The sequence below is a fragment of the Centrocercus urophasianus genome, unplaced genomic scaffold, assembly GCF_019232065.1.
Source record: "Centrocercus urophasianus isolate 14NV4802_14NV808 unplaced genomic scaffold, USGS_Curo_1.0 seq_16, whole genome shotgun sequence".
NCBI lineage: Eukaryota > Metazoa > Chordata > Aves > Galliformes > Phasianidae > Centrocercus > Centrocercus urophasianus.
The window spans coordinates 32,382,299-32,394,641 of NW_024884711.1; the positions used below are offsets into that span (position 1 = coordinate 32,382,299).

Here is a 12,343-nt window from a genome sequence, read left to right on the forward strand (position 1 = left end):
ATCTTGGAGGTCTTTTCCAACACTGGTGATTCTATGACTGTCCTCTTCAATGGCAGATAGTTTTATAAGCAAATACTGAACCACAATGAAGTAACTGGGATCGTGGAAGAGAATTAAGCCTTGTTTTGTTTCATTTATTTTGTTTTCAGTGTTGAAAACATCAAGCATCAGTTAAATACTGATGGCTAGCAGTGGTTGTAAGCTCTGGAAGCCTGGAAGAATATAGCAGAGCAGGTAGATCATCTTAAATTTACACTTCACAATACTACTGTTATGGTTTTATCTTTGATTCCTCCTTTCACTTTTTTAATATGTTAGAAAAAGGGAAGATGATAGGACAGGCTTTTGGTGCAGGTTTCAAGATGCTCTTTTTTAATTGATCTACTATTTCTGCTAGAAGGGCTTTTATCCAAAGGAAAGAGTCACTTTCCCCTGTTCTCCTACTGCCATAATGAGATCAGCAGCTGGCTCAAAGTTAAATGAAAATGTCAGTTCAGTAAATCCCTGAATGCCATCAACTGTCTCATTGACCTTGGCAGTGCTTCAGGAAGCAGCGGTGGTCTTGATGTCATTACGTATGGCAGTGGCAACTCCTCTGTATGCTTTGTTTTATTTTCCTTGTCTGTCAATTACCTGAAAGATGCATAGTGAATTGCAACAGTTCATTTAATCTTGGCCAATAGTTTTGTATAGTTTAAAAATGTTTTGAGGCTGGACTGGCTGTGATTTACTTTTTACTCTTAAACACTTGCAGCACATGGCTAGGCTGTGTTTTGATCACCACAAGTTATTGCTGTTTAGCTACTGGAGGATTGGTCAAGTGCTCAGGGCACTGCATCCACTTCACCTGTGCTATCTTGTTCAAAGCTCCTGTAATATCTTACAATGTCTCCTGCCTCCTTGATGAAGCAGCATTATCAGATACAAAAGTAGCATTATTATTAGATTATTAAAAGTAGCATTATTATTATTATTAAAGTAGCATTATTATTATATTATCACAAGATAGCAGGGCTATCTTGTGTTACCAGATACAACGTTGCATGGTTTATAGGGGTAGTTGAGACTTCAAGGGCAAAGTACAAGATGCTTTTCATGGTGATTTTCTAACGGTGTAAGACTTTTTAAGGGGGGAAAAGGAGAAGCGGTCCATTAATACTGTATCAAAACTCAAGTTTTCTAAGATTTCCTCATATTCATTCGTGAGTACCTGTGGCACCTTAATTAAAAATGTAGGGGCTATATGTAGGCAAAGGATTGCGAAGCCATGTTTCCAAACTGCTGCGTGCTTATCTTCCATGGCTGATGTCAGTGCAAGAGTAAAAAGCTCTGACCTTGTGCTTGTGCCAGAGAAACATCTGGTCCTTTAAGTTACAATAGTCCTGGGGATTAACTACTAAAGTTCTCATAGTGCTGGTTTCTGTAGTGTCTATGCATAAAAATAATAATAGTGATGTTCCAGAACTCTTGGGCTCTAGTTCTTTATCTTACAAGCTCCAAAAATACAGAACTGTTTAAAAAAAAAAAAAAAGCGTCTAGTTGCCATTAGAAACTTTTCTGGTGGAATGATCAGCTCTGGATTTACTTTGTTCTGGAAACGTCTTCTAGTTGGATCTTTTCAGTAGTTCTTGATTCCCCTGTTTTAACATCTGTCAGGCTGGGCTTTCTGGTAGGATGAAGCTGTTGTGATGTTGGTGAGAGCATGAACCTTGGTCTTTAAGCTTGAGCTACTTGTTGCTTTCTAAGGCTAGGAGCAAATCTATAAGGCAGAGGTCAGGGAACAAAGTTAGCAATAGTCCAAACTTTGAAGGCATTTACATATTTTAATATATACAGTAATATAAGTGTATGTTCTGCACTTCAGCCTCAGACACAACGAGTTCCTGTAATGCAGGGTTGGTACGACACGGCCTGCAGCCCAGTTTCATCCAGAAGAACAAGATTGCCTTTTTTGTACTTTTTTGGAGGCAAGAGTGAGTTACGTACATTGACAGTGCCTGAGCTTGGTGTGAGAACAAAGCTGGTTCCTGGTCAAGTTGGAGTGCCAGAAGACAGAGACGGTGTCTGCCTCGCTGTGGTTTCACTCAGAACCTCTGAAGAGTATCCTCGGTGAGGCTGGCACAGATCTCGGTTCAGCTGGTCCAACCCCTGCTCCAGTGGGGACACCCAGAGCAGGGGGCCAGGCCTGTGTCCAGGTGGCTTCTGAAGTTCTCTAGGGAGGAGACCGCAGCCTCTCCTGGCTGCCCCATCACCTGCACTGCGCATAAATACCACGGGCTTGTGCCACCAGCGTCTCTTGTCCTGTCGCTGGGCACTGGGCACTGCTCCAAAGCATCAGCTGTCTCTATGCGTTCACAAGCTCCTTGTGGAGCCGCCTCAGTGCTGAGCAGAGGGGAAGGATCACCTTCTGGGCTCCCTGCTGCACCACTCGTAACACAGCAGGACACCCCCTGGGCTTTGGCGGTACGGTGGTGCTGCTGACGCACTTCTGCCACAGCTTTTTTCCTCCCCACATCCTTTTTTTCTCTGTAAGGAGCTGAACTCTGTGAGGGCCCAGCGCGTGCAGCTGCCTGGGGCTGTTCCTCCCTGGGGGCGGGATTTTCTGCTTTTATCTTTCGGACTTTCCTGTTGGACTTTAAAAGGGAGCCTCCGTCCCTGGGTGGGCTCGAACCACCAACCTTTCGGTTAACAGCCGAACGCGCTAACCGATTGCGCCACAGAGACCTGTGCAATTGTTGGCAGAACAATATTGCTGATTCCATTTGCATTACCTGCTGCAGGTGGTGGCTGCGTGCGTGTGAATATCGATCACAGCCACCACGCTCCTGTGCTGGGCTTGAGGTGTCCTTGTATCAGAATAGTGCAGGAGATGCAAAGAAATCTGCCTACTGTGGAGTGCAAAAGATGAGGTTCTTTTCATTCGGAGAAGTAGCTCATGTTGCTCAGGAAGGAGGGCTTGGCATGGTGGTGTTAGGCCATGCTCGTATCTCAGGGGTGGGTGAGCTGTACGCTTCTTCTAAGCCAAAGCTGCAGAGTGGCCCAGCGGCACAGTGCTTGCTGCTTGTATGGGCACGGCTGTGAGAACTCTGGCAACCTCTGTGGCTCTGAGCTTCAAAGCAATTAAAGACATCTGCTCTTTGGAGCACAGGCTGAGACCCCAGGTGATGGTGATCCCTGGAGGAGTCTCACTGTGCCTGAGGACGAGAGGTTGGGAACGTTGGCTGGCCTAAAGATAAAGTGAAGATTTCATGGTTGAAATTACATATATATATAATTTTTTTTAATAGATGTGCTACCTCAAAGAAACCACAGATTACATCTGGTTTCTTGTGGGTGTGTTTCGCCAGCCAGGAAAGGGCAGAGCCTTTCACTGTATATTCCCTTGCAAGACTGCACTTCTGATTACTCCTGACAATATTGCTGAGAAATCCTTCTGCAGCTTAACAGCGTGAGTGTAGGAAGATGTCTGCTAATTATTTTAGAATTGACTTGAGTAATTTGCTTTCAGAGAGTTAGGAAACACTAGGTAAGAGAAATGACATGGGGCATGGCTGCAGATTCTTTTGTCCTGAGCTGGAATTGGAGGGCAGCTGAGTCCCGTGGGCATGAGAGCTCAAACGTAGCAGATTCAATGTAGGGAGGGGGAGGGAAAAAAACTGGAGAGCTGAACTTAGTATAGAACCTTCTGTGTTTTTAGGTAAGTGTTAATATTGGTCTTTCCAATGGTTTCCATGATTATCTTTTGGAGCACTAACAGCATTCAAGCTTTGGCAATAATGTTTGAACTAAGAAATTACAGGTTTTCAAGGCATTACTCATACAGTCTTTTCTCTAACTTAGAGTTTGAGACAAAGCTTGGAGGAGAGAGAAGGCATTAAATTAACAGGTCAAGCTGGAAGATCCAAGTGTTCAAGCAGGGGAGGTCCTGTCTCAGGTCTGTGGAAAGGCTGCAGTAATGCTGTTGGTGCGGTGTCCTGCTTTTTCTGGGTGTGAACAAATGTGTGATGAAATATGATGGGAAAGCTAACAGGTTTCTGTAGACCAAGCCAGAGGGTGAGTTCAAGCATAGGAATATGCCGCTTGCCTCTCTTCATCCTCTAAACAGAAAGAAAAAGCCATCTTCTCATCCTCAAATTTCCCTACTTTCAAAATCTACAGTGGGCTATAGGAAAGAAGGAGGCAGGTTCTTTAGGAGGGTTTGTTGTGTCAGGACAAGGGGAAATGGTTTCAAACTAAAAGAGGGGAGAGTTAGACTGGATGTAAGGAAGACCTTTTTCACACTAAAGGTGATGAGGCACTGGCACAGGTTGCCCAGAGAGGTGATAGATGCCCCATCCCTGGAGACAACCAAGGTCAGGCTGGACAGGGCTCTGAGCACCTGATCCAGTGTAGGTGTCCCTGTTCATTGCAGGGGAGTTGGACCCGATGACCGTTAAGTGTCCTTTCCGAATCAAATGATTCTATTATAATATATATATTTTTGCTTCCACAGATGACCTCTTCCGCTGTGGTGTTTTTTTTTTTTTTTTTTTTTGTTTTTTTGTTTTTTTTTTTAATAACCTTACCAGGGGATGCTTTCCCTCCAGCTTGGCTTTATCTCCTTTGCTGTAACTTCTTTTGCTGGGTCTGCTACTGACAGTGGCATTTGCAGGTGATACTTCCATGCTGAACAAAACCAGGCCAAAGGCTGTCTTGTTCATGACAAGTAAAAATGAAAAAAGCAATTACATTTCTTGCTGGGCTGGAAAGTTGCTCATTGCAAAGCAATGCCTTTTTAATATTTTCTGCTTTTTAGGGTAAATACAGTGCAGAACTAGGAATGCAAACTCTGAGCATTTGTTCTTTTTCATGCATTGTTCTGTGTGGAAGTGAATCATACAATCGTATCAAAATGCTTAAACATAGTGATAGACTTAATTTGTGGTGTGACTGAGGAAAACAGCTGAACTGCTTTGTAGCTCTGTAGTTGTATTTGGTATACAGGGAAACGTTTTTGTTAAAACTGAGTTCTGCTCAAGCACCTTGTAGTAGCCTGAATATTGCAGATGAGGTATTCTGTCCCCTGGAAGCAGTGCTGCCAAGGGCTCCAGGCAGATCCCTGGGGCTCACCAGCGCCGGTGATACTGTGCTTCAGGAACTGGGTGGGTGCACTGGGAAACACAGAAAAATACAGGGAAAACAAGTGATGAAGAGCCCCTGATTTCTTGGGCAGGTGTTTTTTTTTTTTTTTTTTTTTTCCTATGCAAGTAAATCATTCAGTTGAAAACCAAATCACTTCAGTTGTTTACATTCACACTTTATTTTTCTGCCCTTGTGCTTTGTCCTCAGGAGTTGCTTGATGACTGCATGCTTGCTACAACCTTTGGCAGCCTGTCCTGCACCTGCAGCATGGGCCAAACCCTCTGTCTGTCCTTGCAGAGATCCCTAGGCACTTGTATGGCATACCAATATGGGGAAGTGGGGGAGAAACTTAGCAAGAGGAACAAAGGAAGAAAAGTAGCCCTGTGAGGTTAAAGATGCTATCTATCTCTCTGCCTCTACCAACCCCAAGCTGCCTGCAAGACAAATTGTCAGCAAAGCCCATTTGTAGGAGGTCTGTGCCATTGTTCAAGCACATGTAAGCTTCAGAAGAAAAATGATAGCAAATCATGTGCAAAATGCATTTAAGCTGTGAATTTGTGTGTGTTCTCATTCTCTATGACCTCTGCCTCCCTCATGGACTTTCATGTAGGCTTTGTCATAGTTAGAGGAGTTATCACCAAGTAGAACTCTCCTCAAGAGCTTGTATCGTTAAAACAACTCACAGAAAAATTCTCCTTTTGCTTGTGTGTGACTGACTTTTATGAACTCCTGCTGAATCTCCTAATCCCGTTTTGGTCTTTTGGTGCAATTTACTTTTATCCCAAAGCTCAGCTCTCCAAACTTGCCAAAGAAAACACCGGGCACCATAGAAAGACTGGTTTAAATGGAGCTGCTTGAGGGAGCCTGGTAGGGAAGTTTAAAAAGACAGAAGTCAATGTGTTTTTTATATCTTTATATATAAAAAATCTTGATGTTCTGATTAGGGAGTAAGTGGACCCTTGAAACCACAGTCCCTTTCCTTACTGAAATTTTATATTTCTCAGTTAATATGGGGCAATGAAAGTGCTGGGATTTTTATTTAAAGAGCGAAGTGAACATTTAATAAGATATTTGTAGGCATAACTGAGAAATGCTGCAAAACTAGATTTTGCAAATTGGTAAAAGAGAAGATAGTCCATTTGTCTCAGGCATCTGCAGCTCTCCATTAACTTGGAGTGGAGCTCTCCAGATCGTTTACTCTTTGCAGTGCTTTGAGATGGGTAGACTTGCTAAGTCACTGCAAGACCAGCATGTGTTTCTGCAGAAGCATTTAGATGGTTAGATGCAAACTCACTTTTGAGTATTTGGGTATAAATTTTTATATGAAATCTGCCAAGGACAAAGAAACCTTCAGCTTGAACTGACAAGCCTAAGGTCCCATCTGGTGCAAACATGAAGTCAACTGGTTCTTTTCCTCCAGTGTGGTATATGTGGCTTCTTAAAAATTTGGTGATGCTATATATATGAAAACTTCACATAGTGATGCTTGGAATAGAGGGAAATATGGATTATGGTTTGACCCAGGAGCCATTAGGTTGTGTACACAAGTGTGGCTGAGTACAGTTCTAACAGTGTGGCTTGAGGTAAGAAGGCACCATTACTCTTCCTCTGGATTAGAGCAGACCTCAGAGTTTAGTTCTGGAACAGTCCGGAGATGATATGGTGAATATATATATATATTAGCATATATATATATATATATATATATATAGCATATATATATATGCTCTTGCAATAGACATAGCATTTACTGATATCACATAGTTCAGGATTTTTCTTTAGACTACCTGATATTGATGAAGGATCAAACTCCTTCAAAACCTGCATCATTTCTCTTACTGCTTACATTGCACTTTCCCTAAAGAAGGAAAATATTTCCCCGGTGACACCTCTGCATTTAAAGATGTTTAATTTTCCAGCTATTCTACTTTCTGGTCAGCTTCAGCTAGTTAAAGACTTGGGCTTTTGACTGGGCTCAGGCACCGCTTGTACCTTACATACCCCACTTGGTGCAGTTCCATGCAGTTCTGAAGGATGTAAAAGCTCCCTAGCGATCCTCTTCGTTCTGTAGTTCAGCTCTCTGGTTCATCCCTCCTTGCATGTTTTCTTGTTTTTATTCTTTATTAATGGAATACAGTATTATCTTTCTACTGCACTGTCTGAGGCCTACTTGTGTATAGTTGGCCTGTAGTCCAGGGATTCCTACTTGCCTTTTTGGATACAGATACAATACTGCAACTTCTCTACTGTGTGGAGTTTAAAAAAAAAAAAAAAAGTGTTTGTGTGAGTGCAGGACTCTCACAATGTTACGCTCTTGTTGTGACACAGTAGAGAACATTTAAATGCAAACCAGTGCCTTAGCCTTCCCTCTCTCCTCTCGTGGGCACTCCTTGTCTGAGATCTCTTTTCTGTCCTGCTGTGATGAAAGTGACAAAAGGCGGAATACTGTTTGAGACTGTACACAAATTGTCCCAGCAAAGCTCCCTGCAGTCCTGCATATGCAGTCTTTTTTGCCTTACAGATGGAGAAATTACAGCCTGGTCTATGTGCTGGCTTCAGGCTGAGCTGGAATACTCTTGCTTATCCTAGTAAGCATGTTAAGAGTTTCATCTTTGGTTAAACTGGTTCTGCTGGCAGTGCAGAGAAGACCGGAGATAGAGTGCAGAGAATGGCTTGCTAAAGATGCAGCAGAAGTGATGACTTTATCCTGCAAATGCTGATGGGCCCCAGCTGGCTACATTGGCTGGCACGAGGAGCCTTGTGTGAGGCACTGTGCTGCACTGTCACAGTGCACTGCTCCCCCTGACTTCCTGGACACTCTGAGAAATACAGGAAAATCAGAGCTGAAGTGACTTCCACAAAGCAGAATTCACCACAGTAGGCAGATCATTGTAAAGCAATTACTTTTTAAACTAAGAAAAAATTTGTTATTAGTTACAGGGTAAACCAAATGATATGAGAAAAGCAGCAAAGGAGGAAGAGCTTTTAGGCCAAATGCTTTACAAAGCCTCTTCCATAAGATGGCAGCAGCTTATTTTGTGAAATATGCTGCGAGGCAGAGTGAAAGGATGGCTGTGGGAACCTGTGGAATGGGTGCTTTATCTTTGTGGGCTTTGTATCTGTCTTTTGCTTGGTCCATGGGCCGTTTGGTCCGTGCCCTTTGTGACTGTCCTCACACAGGTTAGTCAGCAGCCTCGCTGTACATGGTAAAACATTTTCTCTTATTTGATGCAGTGGTGATAAATATAAACACAAGCAGAGATACTAAAAAACAAGCTGCAGGAGCCATGAGTATCTGATCACACTTCAGCATTTGCTGTGGGCAGGTGTGCAGAATGCAGGGGAAGGTGATGCTGTACGTTGTTTGCCCTGTTTCAGATTTTCTTTCTTGCGTGTGACTGTTTTGTTAAGAACTGCCCAAAGTGACCTGAGTTTTGAGAGCAGGAGAGGTAGAAGAACAGGTGTTTTTTTTTCTCCTTCCAAAACACGAGATCTGTTTAATGCCACAGTCAAACCGACCACGCTTTGTTCTGAAGGAAGGGATTGTGGAGAGGGCTATTATTCGTCTAACAGAAAGTGGTTGAAAGAAAATACATTGGAGATGAGCTATTTTCTGAAATCTTTTGATATAAAGAATTTCATGTCTCAAGTGTTCCAGTTATTCTTTCTGAGCATGTTCCATGTTCTCAGTGATGCCCACCATTCTGTGTGCAGCACATACGTATGCACGTTGTCTCCTTCTCCGTTTTTTTCCTTTACAGGTGCATACCAAATATTTAATAGTCATAAATAGTGTGATTTGCTCTAACAGTAGGTTCTATTTAAGAGCGAATTACGGATTATTTTCTCAGTTGTTTTTCTTGTTCTGAATGGGTAACACGGGAGGAGCTAAAAGAAACTTCCTTTTGGCTTTCCCCATTTACTGCCTCTTGTTAGGCACTGCTTGTGTGCCCTGTGGCCCTTTAGCATCCATCTATCACCAGTATTGTGGTAACTAATGTGAGCTTGAAGAGTGGGAGGAGAAAAACTCAGCGATCTTTGTCTTCCATTCACGTTTAAATAGAACTGCTGGACTTTGTGGTTTTGATCTCTGCATTGGTGGAGTGCAGACAAGTCCCTCATGAGCCTTTCCCATGTCACTCCTCTGTCCTCGTTTCTGGGGACTGGATCCTGTCTGAAAGTGAATGGACTGATTGCAGCAAGGAAGCACAGTTACACAGGCATGCGGGGAAAGAGAGGCACTCCAGTTCCCAATGGGGGTTCCGAAGGTTTAATCACATCTCAGAATTTGGGGGCTTAAAGGCTGAGAATTGCTCTTCCTTTGCTCTTGGACCTGCTTTTCTACTGCAGACAGCGATGGAGATGGGATGCTTTCATCCCTTTTCCTTTTTTTGAATTTTGTCTCAACTTCAACTAGGAAAAGACAGGCTTTCTGCTCTCAGATTTTGGCCAATGGTAAAGCTTTAAAGAGTTTGAAGAAGTTTTGCTTGGCAGGAAACTCAATATTTTAAGGGGTCATTTCATTGTTACTGGTCTACAGTGCGTGCTGCCTGATTTATACCAAGGAGACTCCTGGAATGCGTCCTGCTTACTTCTTTCTTTCTTTCCAATTAACTTTAAGGAAATAAAAGAAGAGATGAAAGTGAGTTATTTGGATAACATATAGGATGTTTTATTTATTCTAGAAAGGTTCAAATTCTTTCCAAGAGTCCAACAACTTCCATTTTCAGAAAGGAGCCCTTTTCACCTCAAATTATTTACATTGCAATTGCATCCAGGGGCTCTGGTCAGGATGGCTCCAGAGGGCTTGGGGAAACAAATGGGGTGAAAAGAAATGGAAAAGTAAATGAGAGCAGTTTGGAGCATATGGGGAGCCCTGGGCTTCATGCAGATCAGCAAGGGGCTGGACTGCAGCATGGAGGCTCTGGCTCCCGTTGCTTGGGTGGGGTGGATAGGGTGAGGGGTGGCCAAGCTCTGTGCAAGCCAAGGATGGGGCTTCTCGTGGCCATGTGAGCTGCTCTGCTTTGCCTTTCTGCAACGTTCTGTTATAAAACATGTTAATGGCAACCATTTTGGTTAGCAACTAATTCCTTAGAGCAAATGTCTTTAAGTCAATTGTGTATCAGATGTTGCCATATATTACTTTGTTTTGGTGTTTAGCCACAAATAGCTCGTGACAATATTTTTGTGTTATAACACACCATAATTTACTTCTACCAAGCATGTAATTCCTGAGAGATGGAGTGGCACTCAGCTTATATATTCTTTGGTCTTTGCTATATTCAGTCCAACACAATGGGTGCAGCTGAATGATTTAATGTCATCCCGAAAGTATTCACACAGACTGCTGAAAAAGAAAGCTGGCCATGGAAATAATTTGTAACTAAATGCATACATAAATGTAGGGCTACAATGCACACAGAGGCGGTGTATTGCTGTCCCCTGCTGAACTTTTCAATAATCTTGGACCTGTGCCTTCCTGGGGGATAAGGAAAAAAAAGCACCCTGTAAGGTAAATTTGGTTAAATAGTGAGCTCTGTGAAATGTTCCTTTGATGTCAAACAGGTGGAAGATCTGGAAGAAACGAGGACCATCCCAAAAATGCAGGTACTCTATTGACCCACTCGTTTGAAGTATAAGTAAGGAATCTAGGAAGTCTGCTCCCATCTATCTCCCCGCGAGATGGAGGGAATCTGGAGAGGTTTCAGGGCTGCTGTGTATGACAGCAGCAGTTTGCTGCTTCACAGTGTTTGCCGGAGAAAAAGAAGTCTTGGAGCTTTAGTGTCCATTGTGGAGGCACGTGCCAAGCCTGGGTGGGGGCTTGCTACATGTCTGACTGTTCCTGGGACAAGATCCTGACATGACACCAGCTGCAAAATCACTACAAATTCAGTGTTCTGTTTGATAAACCAGTTATCTGCTGGGCTTGACAGGTTGAAAGCTTGATACTTTGTTAGGATAGGGAAACAGCTTGCACCATTACCTTGCCTTGCACCATTTCTAGCAAACCGACTATGTTTTGATTTTGGAGGAGTTACATTTTAAATTTGTCAGCTTTCAACTCGGAAAAGCTATTAACCTCTTATTTACTGGAGCACCCCCATGGTTCCTTGCATTAGGATGCTCGTTAATTTTGCTGTGTGTTAACTGTGTCAAAAATCCACCGAAGTGAGTTCAGAAGCTTTCCTTGCCAGATATTTCAGTATATTTCTGGTGATTTATTCTACTTCTAGCTTATTTTATTTAAGCTTATAGCTGCTTGATATTCCTGAATGTGGGCCTAAATAAATCATTTTTATTTCAAAAACAATGGAAGTACCTTCAACTAATACTTGAGAAGATATTGCTAAGCAAGTGTAGTGCTTGCAGTATGGATTCTCTCTTGAAATAGTGCCTACAGCAATGCTAAATCAGATTTTTGGGGTAAAAATGTCCCCAGACCTGTAATAGAATCTACCAGTTAGCAAACTTGCAGCCCCTGAATCCCACCCAATGCTGGGTGTCTCTGTGAGCTTAGGGAACAGGGTCATTACAGTTGGAAAAGACCGCTAAGGTCATCATGTCTAACTGTCAGCCCACTCCTGCCATGCTCACTAACCACGTTCCTCAGTGCAACATCTACATGTTTCTTGAACACCTCCAGGGATGATGACTCCACCAGCCTGGGCAGGCTGTGTCAATGCCTCACCACTCTTTCTGAGAAGAAATTTTTCCTAATATCTTAACTGAGCCTCCTGTATTGCAACTTGAGGCCATTCCCTGATGTCCCATTGCTGTTACCTGGGAGACAATCTCCTTTCAGGGATCTGTAGAAAGGTGAGCAGTGCTGCCAGGTGGGGCTGTGAGATGGATACAGTGGCTCTTGGGAATGGTGAGTCCTGCAGCACATCTCTGACCTTCACAGCTGTGAGGGCTTGGGCTGCTGCCTGCTGCTCTCCTGGTGTGAGGCAGTTAAAGACCAGACAGAATGGACAAAACACAAGAGTTTTCCCCCCCTTCTTGCATCCATACAGGCTGATGCTGTTTAAAGTGCCTTTTCTTTGAGAGATCAGTACCAATAAAATACGCACCGGTAAGAAGCCAATTTATGTACCAGAAATGACTACATGTGTTACATAATTAGAATACCTGCCCCGACTCCTGAAATCCATCACCCATAGACCTGCTTTTAATCTTGTGTCATCTCCCTGGCTTATGAGATGAAATGTAGCTGGGGAGCGTT

At 43.1% G+C, this 12,343-nt stretch overlaps 1 non-coding gene across 1 annotated transcript; it reads right to left on the reverse strand.

Annotated features, from left to right (window-relative positions):
- Positions 1–2,650: 2,650 nt before the first annotated feature.
- On the reverse strand, positions 2,651–2,724 carry TRNAN-GUU. The gene has a single exon. It is a non-coding gene; the product is annotated as a tRNA-Asn (tRNA).
- Between the last annotated feature and the right edge of the window lie 9,619 nt (positions 2,725–12,343).